Genomic DNA, 13291 nt, shown 5'->3' with positions numbered 1-13291 from the left:
AGAACCTGAAGTTGTAGAGTAATGCAGAAGTTACCCCGGCAAGGTTGGTTATTAAAAAATGTCTTTTAGCCATTTATACATCAGAAATCTCTAGTTACTTATGAGAGGCACTAAGTTGTCTGATTAAAGTTCAGCTTCAGGAAATCAAGGTAACAAAAGTGAAATTTGATCATTTTGATTAATTCCCACCCCTTCACTTCTCTTCAGTCATCTGTTTCTTCTTAATTCTCTGGTTCCTGTTCACTGAGTTCATCCACAAAAGATGCACACTTGGGGCCTGGAACATTCTGTGTGTGCAGTAATGATGAGCCACTGAGGTCTACCCTCTTAGGACCCCTCGTTGCTCCCCAGAGATACTGAACCCTGCTGACTTCTAATGGGCAGATGTAGAGGAATCTGTTCCTGATCATTGGCCATGCCGGGAAAGGGCTTCACTGCACAAGCGGCTGCCCTCTGACCTTGAAGGGAATGGTCATAGTGTGTATTATAGTAGCCTCGTGACATCACCAACCCTTGCCTCTCCTCATAGTGGCTAGTGGGTTTTACTGAATTAAAGTAGTCGTGTCCAATTTCCCTTTTAGAAAAATGCATACAACATATTAAAGTATTTTTAGCCCACATTAATAGAAAAATACATCTTTTGGAAAGCTAATTCCTATTAATGAGATATCTTCCTGTAACATCTCCCTTCTCTCCTTATCAAGAAACGTGAGAATGATGGTTTCTATCTTTTCTTTATTCATGTCCCTGCAAAGGACTTGAACTCATCCTTTTTAATGGGTGCATAGTATTGCATGGTGTATATGTGCCACATTTTCTTTATCCAGTCTATCATTGATGGACATTTGGGTTGGTTCCAAGTCTTTGCTATTGTGAACAGTACTGCAGTAAACAGATGTGTGCATGTGTCTTTATGAAAAATAAAAAATAGCCTGCACACATACGACAACTGGCTTTTGACAAAAGATGTCAAGGCAGTTCTCTGAGTAAAAGGAGAATCCTCAACAAAAATGATACAGGACAACTCATACCATATGTAGAGAATAAGTTTTGATTCATTCCTTGCACCATGCACTGGACGTAGTGGTGTGTGCCTGTAATCCCAGCTACTAGGGAGGCAGAGAGGAGAATCACTTGAACCCAGGAGGCAGAGGTTGCAGTGAGCCAAGATTGCACCACTGCACTGCAGCCTGGGCAACAAAGTGAGACTCTGTCTCAAAAAAAAAACCCCTCAAAATGTGTATCAGACCTAAGTGTAAAACCTGAGTCTCTAAAACTTCTAGAAGAAAATATAGGATAAAATCTTATTTGACTTTCAGTCTGGCAAATATTTCTTAAGTAGGACACAGAATACATCAGCTCTCAAAGAAAACAATCATTTGGATTTCATCAAAATTCAAAACTTTGCTCTTTAAAAGACATTGTCATAAAAATGAAAGGCAAGCTACAGACTGGGAGAAAATATTTGCAAAACATATATCTGACAAAACCATTGTATCCAGATTATTAAGTGCTCCTATAATCGATACTAAGAAGACTGCCCAGTTAAGAAATGGGCAAAATGTTTAAAGAAGGCACTTCACCAAAGAAGAAGGTGTCCACATGGCATGTAAGCATATGAAAGATGCTCTGAACACCATTAGTCATTAGGGAACTACAGATTAAAACCAAAATGAGATACCATTACACTACTCAATATAATGTGTAAAATTAAAAAGATCATACCAAGTGTTGCTTAGATGTGTTGTGTTGTATCTGTAATTCATATATATTGCCCAAGGGAATGTAAAGGGAACAACCGCTTTGAAAAACATTTGGTAGTTTGTTAAAAGGTTGAACATATACCTACTCTATGACCCAGCAATTCCATTCCTAGATATTTAGCCAAAAGAAATGAAAGCATATGGCCACACAGAGACTTATATGTAAATATTGAAAGAATTTATATGTAATAGATGAAAACTAGAAACAACTCAAAGTTCATCAACCGATGAATGGATAAACAGTCTGCTATATATGTGTCTATCTATTGGAGTACTACTCAGGAATAAAACAATTGAACTATAAATATAACTCAGTAAGATGGCTGAATCTTAAAATAATTCTGCCAAGAGAAAGAAGTCAGATGATATGGTTTGGCTGTGTCTCCACCTAAATCTCAAGTTGAATTGTAATTCCCATGTGTCAAGGGTGGGGTCAGGTGGAGATAATTGAATCATGGAGGCAGTTTCCCCAATGCTGTTGTCATGGTAGTGAATAAGCCTCACAAGATCTGATGGTTTTATAAGGGGTATTTCCCCTTTTGCTTGACAATTCTCCTTGATGCTGCTATGTGAAGAAGGATGTGTTTACTTTCTCTCCTGCCATGATTGTAAGTTTCCTGAGGACTCCACAGGCATGCTGAACTGTGAGTTAATTAAACCTCGTTCCTTTATAAATTATCCAGTCTGGAGGATGTCTTTATTAGCAGTGTGAGAATGGACCAATACAATAAATTTGTATTGAGATTGGGATGCTGCTGTAAAGATACCTGAAAATGTGGAAATGACTTTGCAGCTGGGTAGTAGGCCAAGGTTGGTACAATTTGGAGGGCTCAGAAGAGGACAGGAAGATGTGGGAAAGTTTGAAACTTCCTAGAGACTTGTTGAATGGCTTTGAGCAAAATGCTGGTAGTGATATGACGAATGAAGTCCAGGTTGAGGTGGTCTCAGGTGAAGATGAGGAACTTGTTAGAACTAGAATAAATGTGACTTTTGCTGTTTTAGCAAAGAGACTGGAGGCCTTTTACCCCTTCCCTAGAGATTTGTGAAACTTTGAACTTGAAGGAGATGATTTAGGGCATCTGACAAAAGAAATTTCTAAGCAGCAAATTGTTCAAGAGGTGACTTGAGTGCCTTTGAAAGCATTGTTTTGTGTATTTACAAAGATATGGTTTGGAATTGGAGCTTAGGTTTAAAAGGGAAGCAGAGCGTAAAAGTTGGGAAAATTTACAGCCTGATGATGCAATAGGAAAGAAAAACCCATTTCTGGGGAGAAATTCAAGCCAGCTGCAGAAATCTGCAAAAATAACAAGTAGCTGAATGTTAATCACTAAGACAATGGGGAAAATGTCTCTAGGGCATGTCAGAAACCTTTGCAGTAGCTCCTCCCATCACAGGCCCAGAGGCCTAGGAGGAAGAAATGGTTTCATGGGCTAGGCCCAGGGACCCCCTTGCTGTGTGCAGCCTTGGGACATGGTGTCCTGTGTCCCAGCTGCTCCAGTTGTGGCTAAAAGGAGCCAAGGTACAGCTCAGGTCATGGTTTCAGAGGGCACATGCCCCAAACGTTGGCAGCTTCCATGTGGTGTTGAGCCTGTAGGTACACAGAAGTCAAGAATGGAGGTTTGGGAGCTTCTACCTAGATTTCAGAGGATGTATGGAAATGCCACATGTCAAGGGCAGAAAAGTCCCAGTGAAGATAATTGAATTATGGAGTGGTTCTCCCATAGTGTTGTCATGACCTTAGCCCTATGCCTACATGTTTATTTAAAGTTGTCTGGTTTCATAGAATCAGCACCCTCATGGAAATAAACTGGCATCCTTTTCATCAGTGCTTCAGCAGTCTATTTATTATTTTTATCAGAAGGGTGAAAAGTATCAATATCAAATATTTTATTGTTTCTGGGAAGATTCATAAGGTATCATGTAAGTGTGGTAATAGTTTTTATTCCACTTATTTCCTTTAAAAGTATAGTAAATAGCTCCATGAGTAAATATATTGTGCTGATTTTCTACTCTTCATTGTTGATCATTGATTAAGGTCTTTTAAACACCTTATTTTTAAATTAACTGGTACAGTGGACTTTTTTGGTATACAGTCTATGTATTTTAAGACACCTATAGATTAGTGTAATTACCATTGCCACAGTCAAGGTGCAGAACAGTTCCATAACCCGGGAAATTCCTGTGTGCTGTCCTTTTGTAGTCACAGCCTCCCCTAGCCCTTAATTGCTGGCAGCCATTGATCTTTTATCACTGTATTTTGTGCTTTTAAGAATGTCATATAAGTGGTATCATACAATATATAACTTTATGAGACTAGCTTCTTTCATTCAGCATGTGAATCATCCTTCGTGATACATCCAAGTTGTCTAATGTAGTTTTTCTCTTTTTTGTTTCTGAGTAGTGTTCTGTTGTATGTATATACCAAGTTTATTTTTTCACCTGTTGCAGAACATTTGCATTGTCTCCAGTTTTTGGCTATTGTAGATAAAGCTACTGTGAACATGTGTATATAAGTTTTTATGTGAACATAAGTTTTTATTTCTCTAGGGTAAATACCCAGGAGTGAAATTGCTGAGTCAGACTGTAATTGTATGTATTACTCTATAAGGAGCTGCCAAACTGTTTTCCAGAGTGGCTATACTATTTTTCATTCACACCTGCAGTATATGAATATATTCACTTGTTCAGCATCATTGTCAGCACCTGGTATTGTGATTGTCTTCTTTTTTAGCCATTCTCATTGGTGTGTTTCATTGTGGTTTTAATTTCTCTAATGGATAATGATGTTGAGCATCTTTTAGTTTGTTCATTTTTGGCTTCCTGTATTTTCTTTGGTGAAGTGTCTGTTCAAGTCTTTTGCCTTTTTTTAAATTGGATTTTTGTTTTCTTGCTATTGAGTTTTGGGCATTCACAAATATATTCTAGATACGAGTTCTTTATCAGATGTTATTTGCAATGATTTTTTGTAGCCTGTAGCTTTTCTTTTCATTTTCTTAACAGTATATTTTGCAGAGAAAAGGGTTTTAATTTTGAAGTTTAATTTATTACTGCTTTCCTTTTATGTATCATGCTTTTAATATTATGTATAAGAGCTCTTTGCGTAACCCAAAGCCATGAATATTTTTTCTTACATTTTCTTCTAAAAGCTTTATAGTTGTATGGTTTACATTTAGAGCTAGGATCTCTTTGAATGTAATTTTTGTGTATGGTGGCAAGTTTATATCAAGGTTCATGTTTTTGCATATGGATTTCCAGTTTTACAACACCATTTGTTTAAAAGACTATAATTCTCTATTGAATTGTCTTTGTATTCTTGTCAAAAATAAATGGGCCAGTTTGTATGAGTCTGTTTCTGGACTCTTTCTTTTGTTGATCTGTGTGTCTGTTTATCAGTATCATACTGTCTTGATTATTGTATCTTTAAATTGAGTAGTATCATTTTTTCTTTCAGATTTTATCTACTCAGATATCTTTTCTTTTTGCTTTATTTTATATTTTATATCTTATTTTATTTTACTGAGATGGAATCTCACTCTGTTGCCAGGCTGGAGTGTAGTGGTACAGTCTTGGCTCACTGCAACCTCTGCCTCCTGGGTTCAAGTGATTCTCGTGCCTCAGCCTCCCAAGGAGCTGGGATTACAGGCACCTACTACCACACTTGGCTAATTTTTAAATTTTTAGTAGAGACGGGGTTTCACCATGTTGGCCAGGCTGGTCTTAAACTCCTGACCTCATATGATCCACCTGCCTTGGCCTCCCAAAGTGCTGGGATTACCAGGAGTGAGCCACCAGGCCTGGCTGCTTTTTCATGTATATTTTACAAACAGCTTGTCTGTGCGCACAGAAGCCCTGCTGTGATTTTGATGGGAATTGTGTTAAATCTGTAGATTAATCTGGGGAGAACTGACATTTTAGAGAATTCACATCTTTACTACATTGAGTCTTAATTTGTGAACTCTATTTAAATTTTCTCTGATTTCTTTCAACGTTCTGTTATTTTGAGCTGACAGATGCTATACTTGTGTTGTTAGACTTATACCTAAGAATTTCATTTTTGGAAGCTATTGTGTTTTTAAAAAAATTTTTTAGTTGGTCAAATTCTTTTTGTAAAACAGTGTTTTTACTGATAGTAAAGTTAGTTTAGTACAAAAGGCTGTGTATATGTTAACCTTCCTCCTGAAAGAATTGAGGAATTTATTATGAAGGGACATAGTGTAAAATATATACACTATGGGCAAAAAGTCAAAGATCCAAGGGCTGTTCTTAAAAAGATAATATTAATGTATAATATTAATGATTACTTTTTAAATTAATGGTTATCTTTTAAAATTAATGGTTAAGCTGGAACCATTATCAAAAGATCTTGTTTACAAGGCCATGAAGAGATTACTGTCACTTTGTCTTTAAAAAAATTTTAGAAATAGCAATAAAAAAAAGTAATTGTTTGATAGCAAAGCTCTAGAACTGACTAGATATTTTGGGCATATCAAAGATACTGTGGTTTTAGATTATATTTCTTATGAGACCCAAATTAAATGAAGTGTTCTGAAGACTGCCTACAAAAAATTCAAAACAATGGACAATTCAAGTGTTGCTGGTTATCATTCTACATTCAGTAATAAACTATATCTTTTTTTAAACATTTATTTTAGGTTTGGGGGTACATTTGCAGATTTGTTATTTAGGTAAACTTGTGCCATGGGGGTTTGTTGTACAGGTTATTTCGTTACCCAGATACTAAGCCTAGTACCCTATAGTTATTTTTTTCTACCCCTCTCCCTCATTCCACCCTCTGCCCTTAAGTAGCCCCAGTGTCTGTTGTTCTCTTCTTTGTGTTCATGAGTTCTCAACATTTAGTGAGAACATGCAGTATTTTGTTTTATGTATCTTTTAACTTACATAATGGAATATAGTTTTATGATGACATCATTTGTATTAAATATTTTTAGGTTATTATGAAAATCTTAAAGGCTTTTACTGGAAGCCAGTTTTTAAAAAGTAGAACAATTCTGTCTGATGTAACATTGAAAAAGAATTGTGTTTTCGTCTCTATTGAGGAGTACTGCTGTGAAGAAGTTGAATATAAAAATGACCTCTTTTCTTTGTTTATATATATATATGTTTTTGTATTTTAAGAGATGGGGTCTCACTATACTGCTCGGGCTGGTCTCAAACTCCTGAGCTGAAGCGATTTTCCCACCTTGGCCTTCCAAAGTGCTTGGATTTACCACATCAGGCCCCCTTTCCTTTATTCAGATGATACATTTTCAGTGTTGCTTTCTCTAAAATGCAGTTTTTTTTCTGCTTTATTTTTCTCTTAGCATATTATACACTTACTTATGCTTATTATTGTCTGCTTCTACCACTTGAGTGTAAGCATTTTGGGAGTAGCTTGTCTATCTTGTTTGCCATTGTATCTTCAAATGCCTAGAACTATGCCTGGTGCAAAGTGGACACTCAAATATTAGTTGAATGAATGCTCAAATTTTAGCCACAGTTACATGCTGAAGTATTAGACTTTAAAAAATAGTTCCATGTTTTTTTCTGAGTTCATTTACTTCTTATTTATTGCCCCATGTACATTTTATTCTTTAAAACTGTGCTTGAAGATTTTGTTACACCTCTTAATATATTCCTAGGAGATGTTAGTAGTCATATTGATCACCCAGTGAACTTGACTTTGCATTTTCTGGACCTCCTTAATAACGTGAGATCCAAACCTTTATGTAATTTCATTCACTTCCCTGAACCAGGATTTTGTGAATCTCTACAATTTTTGTTTTTCAAAAGTAATAGAATGTAATCCATTTATATTTTTCTCTAAACAGTACTTCCTGTCCTCTCATTTACTGTCTGCTATTCTTAAATATCCAATGTGTTTATTTACTGTCTGTCTCTACTTCTAGTTCATCAGTAGCATTCTAGTTTTTGTCTTTGTTTACTCAGCCTTGGAGCTTATCATATAATTCCCAGACCATGCCTTATATTCCCATTTACTCCTGGTCTTCTGTTTAGCCTTTTTGGAAAAAACTTAATTCTAGATATGCCATGGCCTGCCATTTATGAGTAAAAAATTCTTCCCAATTTTTAAAATTATACTTTAAGTTCTGGGGTACATGGGCGGAACGTGCAGGTTTGTTACATAGGTGTACACGTGCCATGGTGGTTTGCTGCATCTGTCACCACGTCATCTACATTAGGTATTTCTCCTAAAGCTACCCCTCCCCTGTTCCCCCACCCCCTGCTATTCCTCCGCTAGCTCCCCACCCCACAACAGGCCCCGGTATGTGATGTTTCCCTCCCTGGGTTCATGTGTTCTCATTGTTCAACACCCACTTATGAATGCGAACATGCCATGTTATGTTTTCTTTTCTTGTGTCAGTTTACTGAGAATGATGGTTTCCAGTTTCATCCATGTCCCTGTAGAGGACGTGAACTTATTCTTTTTTATGGCTGCGTAGTATTCTATGGTGTATATGTACCACATTTTCTTTATCCAGTCTATCATTGATAGGCATTTGTGTTGGTTCCAAGCCTTTGCAATTGTGAACAGTACTGCAGTAAACATACATATGCATGTGTCTTTATAATAGAATGATTTATAATCCTTTGGGTGTATACCCAATAATGGGTTTGCTGGGTTAAATGATATTTCTAGTTCTAGACCATTGAGGAATTGCTACACTGTCTTCCACAATGGTTGAACTAATTTACATTCCCATCAACAGGGGCAGAGCATTCCTATTTCTCCACATCCTCTCCAGCATCTGTTGTCTCCAGATTTTTTAATGATCACTGTTCAAACTGGTGAGAGATGGTATCTCAATGTGGTTTTGATTTGCATTTTTCTAATGACCAGTGATGATGAGCTTTTTTTCATATATTTGTTGGCTGCATAAATGTCTTTTTTTGAGAAGTGTCTGTTCATATCCTTCGCTCACTTTTTGATGGGGTTGTTTGTTTTTTTCTTGTAAATTTGTTTAAGTTCTTTGTAGATTCTGGATATTAGTACTTTGTCAGATGGGTAGATTGCAAAAATTTTTTCCCATTCTGTTGGTTGCCAGTTCACTGTAATGATGGTTTCTTATGCTGTGCAGAAGCTTTTTAGTTTAATTAGTTCCTATTTGTCAATTTTGGCTTTTGTTGTCATTGCTTTTGGTGTTTTAGTCATGAAGTCCTTGCCCATGCCTATGTCCTGAATGGTATTGCCTAGGTTTTCTTCTAGGGTTTTTATGGTGTTAGGCTTTTATGTTTAAATCTTTAATCTCTCTGGAGTTAATTTTTGTATAAGGTGTAAGGAAAGGATTCAGTTTCAGCTTTCTGCCTATGGCTAGCCAGTTTTGTGAACACTATTTAATAAATAGGGAATCCTTTCCCCATTGCTTATTTTAGTCAGGTTTGTCAAAGATCAGATGGTTGTAGTTGTGTGGCATTCTTTTTGAGACCTCTGTTCTTTTCTATTGGTCTATGTCTCTGTTTTGGTACCAATACCATGCTGTTCTGATTACTATAGCCTTGTGGTATAGTTTGAAGTAGTGTGATGCCTCCAGCTTTGTTTTTTTTTTTTTTTTTTTGCTTAGGATTGTCTTGGCTATGTGTGCTCTTTTTTGGCTCCATATGAAGTTTAAGGTGTTTTTTTTCCAGTTCTGTGAAGAAAGTCAGTGGTAGCTTGATGGGGATAGCATTGAATCTATAAATTACTTTGGGCAGTGTGGTCATTTTCATGATATTAATTCTTCCTAACCATGTGCATGGAATGTTTTTCCATCTGTTTGTGTCCTGTCTTATTTCCTTGAATAGTGGTTAGTAGTCCTCCTTGAAGAGGTCCTTTACATCCTTTGTTAGTTGTATTCCTAGGTATTTTATTCTCTTTGTAGCAGTGGTGAATGGGAATTCACTCATAATTTGACTCTCTGTCTGTTACTGGTGTAGAGGAATGCTTGTGATTTTTGCACATTGATTTTGTATCCTGAGACTTTGCTGAAGTTGCTTATCAGCTTAAGGAGATTTTGGGCTGAGATGATAGGGTCTTCTAAATATACAGTCATGTTGTCTGCAAATAGAATTTGACTTCCTCTTTACCTAATTGAATACCTTTTATCTTTTTCTTGCCTGATTGCCCAGGCCAGAACTTCTAATTCTGTGTTTAATAGGAGTGGTGAGAGAGGGCATCCTTGTCTTGTCCCAGTTTTCAAATGGAATGCTTCCAGTTTTTGCCCATTCAGTATGATACTGGCTGTGGGTTTTTCATAAATAGCTCTTAATATTTTGAGATTTGTTTCATCAATACCTAGTTTAGAGAGTTTTTTTTAGCATAAAGGGTTATTGAATTTTGCTGAAGGCCTTCTCTGTATTTATTGAGATAATCATTTGGTTTTTGTCTTTGGTTCTGTTTATGTGATGAATTACATTTGTAGATTTGCATATGTTGAACCAGCCTTGTATCTCAGGGATGAAGCCAACTTGATTGTGATGGAGAAGCTTTTTGATGTGCTGTTGGATTCAGTTTGCCAGTATTAAGGATTTTCGCATCAGTGTTCATCATGGATATTGGCCTGAAATTTTCTTTTTTAGCTGTGTCTCTGCCAGATTTTGGTATCAGAATGATGTTGGTCTCATAAAATGAGTTAGGGAGGATTCCCTCCTTTTGTATTGTTTGTAATAGTTTCAGAAGGAATGGTACCAGCTCCTCTTTGTACCTTTGGTAGAATTCGACTGTGAACCTGTCTGGTCCTGGACTTTTTTTGGTTGGTAAGCTATTAATTGCTGCCTCAATTTCAGACCTTGTTATTGGCCTATTCCGGGATTCCACTTCTTCCTGGTTTAGTCTTGGGAGGGTGTGTGTGTTCAGGAATTTGTCCATTTCTTCTAGAGTTACTGGTTTAGTTGCATAGAGGTATTTGTAGTCTTCTCTGATGGTAGTTTATATTTCTGTGGGATTGGTGGTGATATCCCCTTTATCGTTTTTTATTGCATCTATTTGATTCTTCTCTCTTTTCTTCTTTATTAGTCTGGCTAGTGGTCATATCTATTTTGTTGATTTTTAAAAAAAAAACCAGCTCCTTGATTCACTGATTTTTTTTGGAGGGCTTTTCGTGTCCCTATTTCCTCAGTTCTGCTCTGATCTTAGTTTTTTCTTGTCTTCTGCTAGCTTTTGAATTTGTTTGATCTTGCTCCTCTAGTTCTTTTAATTGTGATGTTGGGTGTCGATTTTACATCTTTCCTTGTTTCTCTTGTGGGCATTTAGTGCTATAAATTTCCTTCTAGACACTGCTTTAAATGTGTCTCAGAGATTCTGGTACATTGTGTCTTCATTCTTACTGGTTTCAAAGAACATTTTTATTTCTTCCTTCATTTCATTATTTATCTAGTAGTCATTCAGGAGCAGGTTGTTCATTTCCATGTGATTGTGCAGTTTTGAGTGAGTTTCTTAATCCTGCGTTCTAATTTGATTGCGCTGTGGTCTGAGAGACTATTTGTTATGAGTTTCATTCTTTTGCATTTGCTGAGGAGTGTTTTACTTCCAATTATGTGGTCAATTTTGGAATAAGTGTAGTGTGGTGCTGAGAAGAATTTATATTCTGTGGATTTGGGGTGGAAAGTTCTGTAGATGTCTATAATATCTGCTTGGTCCAGAGCTGAGTTCAAGTCCTGGATATCCTTGTTAATTTTCTGTCTTGTTGATCTAATATCGACAGTGGGGAGTTAAAGTCTCCCACTATTATTGTGTGGGAGTCTAAATCTCTTTGTAGGACATTAGGAACTTGCTTTATGTATCTGGGTGCTCCTGTATTGGATGCATATATATTTAGGATAGTTAACTCTTCTTGCATTGATCTCTTTATCATTACGTAATGCCCTTCTTTGTCTCTTTTGATCTTTTGTTGGTTTAAAGTCTGTTTTATCAGAGACTAGGATTGCAACCCCTGCTTTTTTTTTTGCTCTCCATTTGGCTTGGTAAATCTTCTGCCATACCTTTATTTTGAGCCTTTGTGTGTCTTTTGTGAGATGGGTCTCCTGAATACAGCACACCATTGGATCTTGACTCTTTATCCAATTTGCCAGTCTGTGTCTTTTGATTGGGGCATTTAGCCTGATTACATTTAAGGTTAATATTGTTATGTGTGAATTTGATCCTGCCATTTTAATGCTAACTGGCTGTTTTGCCCATTAGTTGATGCTGTTTCTTCATAGTGTCGATGGTCTTTACAATTTGGTATGTTTTTGTAGGGGCTGGTACTGGTTGTTCCTTTCCATGTTTAGTGCTTCCTTCAGGAGCTCTTGTAAGGCAGGCCTGGTGGTGAGAAAATCTCTCAGTAGTTGATTTTCTGTAAAAGATTTTATTTCTCCTTCGCTTATGAAGCTTAGTTTTGCTGGATATGAAATTCTGGGTTGAAAAATCTTTTCTTTTTTCTTTTTTTCTGCAGTTACAAATTTATTTCTTCTTAAATATCAAATTAAAGAGAAATTCCAATACCAGCAAGTTGTGACTGAAATAATTATCTAGATATTCTTTCTTGACCAAATGCTTGGAAGAGATTACTACTGACTTCTTCTTCTTCTTTTTTTTTTTTTTTTTGGGGTGCTGTCGTATCTTTCTTTTTTTTTTTTTAATTTATTTATTTTACTTTAGATGCATACTATATCTGGCATTTCTCCCCATGTTATCCCTCCCCACCCTCCCCTCCCTCCCCATTCCCCACCCTCCCCATTCCCCGCTATCTCTCCCCTACCCCCTGCAGCTGCCCCCAGTGTGTGATGCTCCTCTCCCTGAGTCCATGTGTTCTCGTTGTTCAACACCTACCTATGAATGAGAACATACGGTGTTTGGCTTTCTGTTCTTGTGTCAGTTTGCTGAGAATGATGGTTTCCAGATTCATCCAAGTCCCTACAAAGGACACAAACTCATCGTTTTTTATGGCTGCATAGTATTCCATGGTGTATATGTATCACTTTTTCTTTGTCCAGTCTATCATTGATGGGCATGTGGGTTGGTTTCAGTTCTTTGCTATTGTACACAGGGCTGCAATGAACATATGTGTGCATGTGTCTTTATAGTAGAGCGATTTATAGTTCTTTGGGTATACACCCAGTAATGGGATTGCTGGGTCAAATGGAATTTCTATTTCTAGATCCTTGAGAAATCACCACACTGTCTTCCACAGTGGTTGAACTAATTTACACTCCCACCAACTGTGTAAGAGTGTTCCTATTTCTCCACATCTTCTCTAGCATCTGTTGTCTCCAGAGTTTTTTAAGGATGGCCATTCTAACTGGCATGAGATGATATCTCAATGTGGTTTTGATTTGCATTTCTCTAATGACCAGTGATGTTGAGCATTTTTTCATATGTTTGTTGGCCTCATATATGTCTTCTTTTGAAAAGTGTCTGTTCATATCCTTTGCCCACTTTTGAATGGGGTTGTTCGTTTTTTTTTCTTGTATATCTGTTTTAGTTCTTTGTAGATTCTGGATATTAGCCCTTTGTCAGATTGGTAGATTGCAGAAATTTTTTCCCATTCTGTTGG

At 36.8% G+C, this 13291-nt stretch overlaps 1 protein-coding gene across 1 annotated transcript in view; it reads left to right on the top strand.

The window, feature by feature from the left end:
• The window catches only part of STK31 (serine/threonine kinase 31), a 138238-nt gene that overhangs the window by 99230 nt on the left and 25717 nt on the right, over positions 1 to 13291 (top strand). The window lies entirely within an intron of this gene.

The sequence above is a fragment of the Aotus nancymaae genome, unplaced genomic scaffold (genome assembly GCF_030222135.1).
Source record: "Aotus nancymaae isolate 86718 unplaced genomic scaffold, 86718_ANA_hifiasm-v0.15.2.pri h1tg000025l, whole genome shotgun sequence".
Taxonomy (NCBI): Eukaryota; Metazoa; Chordata; class Mammalia; order Primates; family Aotidae; genus Aotus; species Aotus nancymaae.
This window is presented reverse-complemented; position numbering and strand designations above follow the sequence as displayed.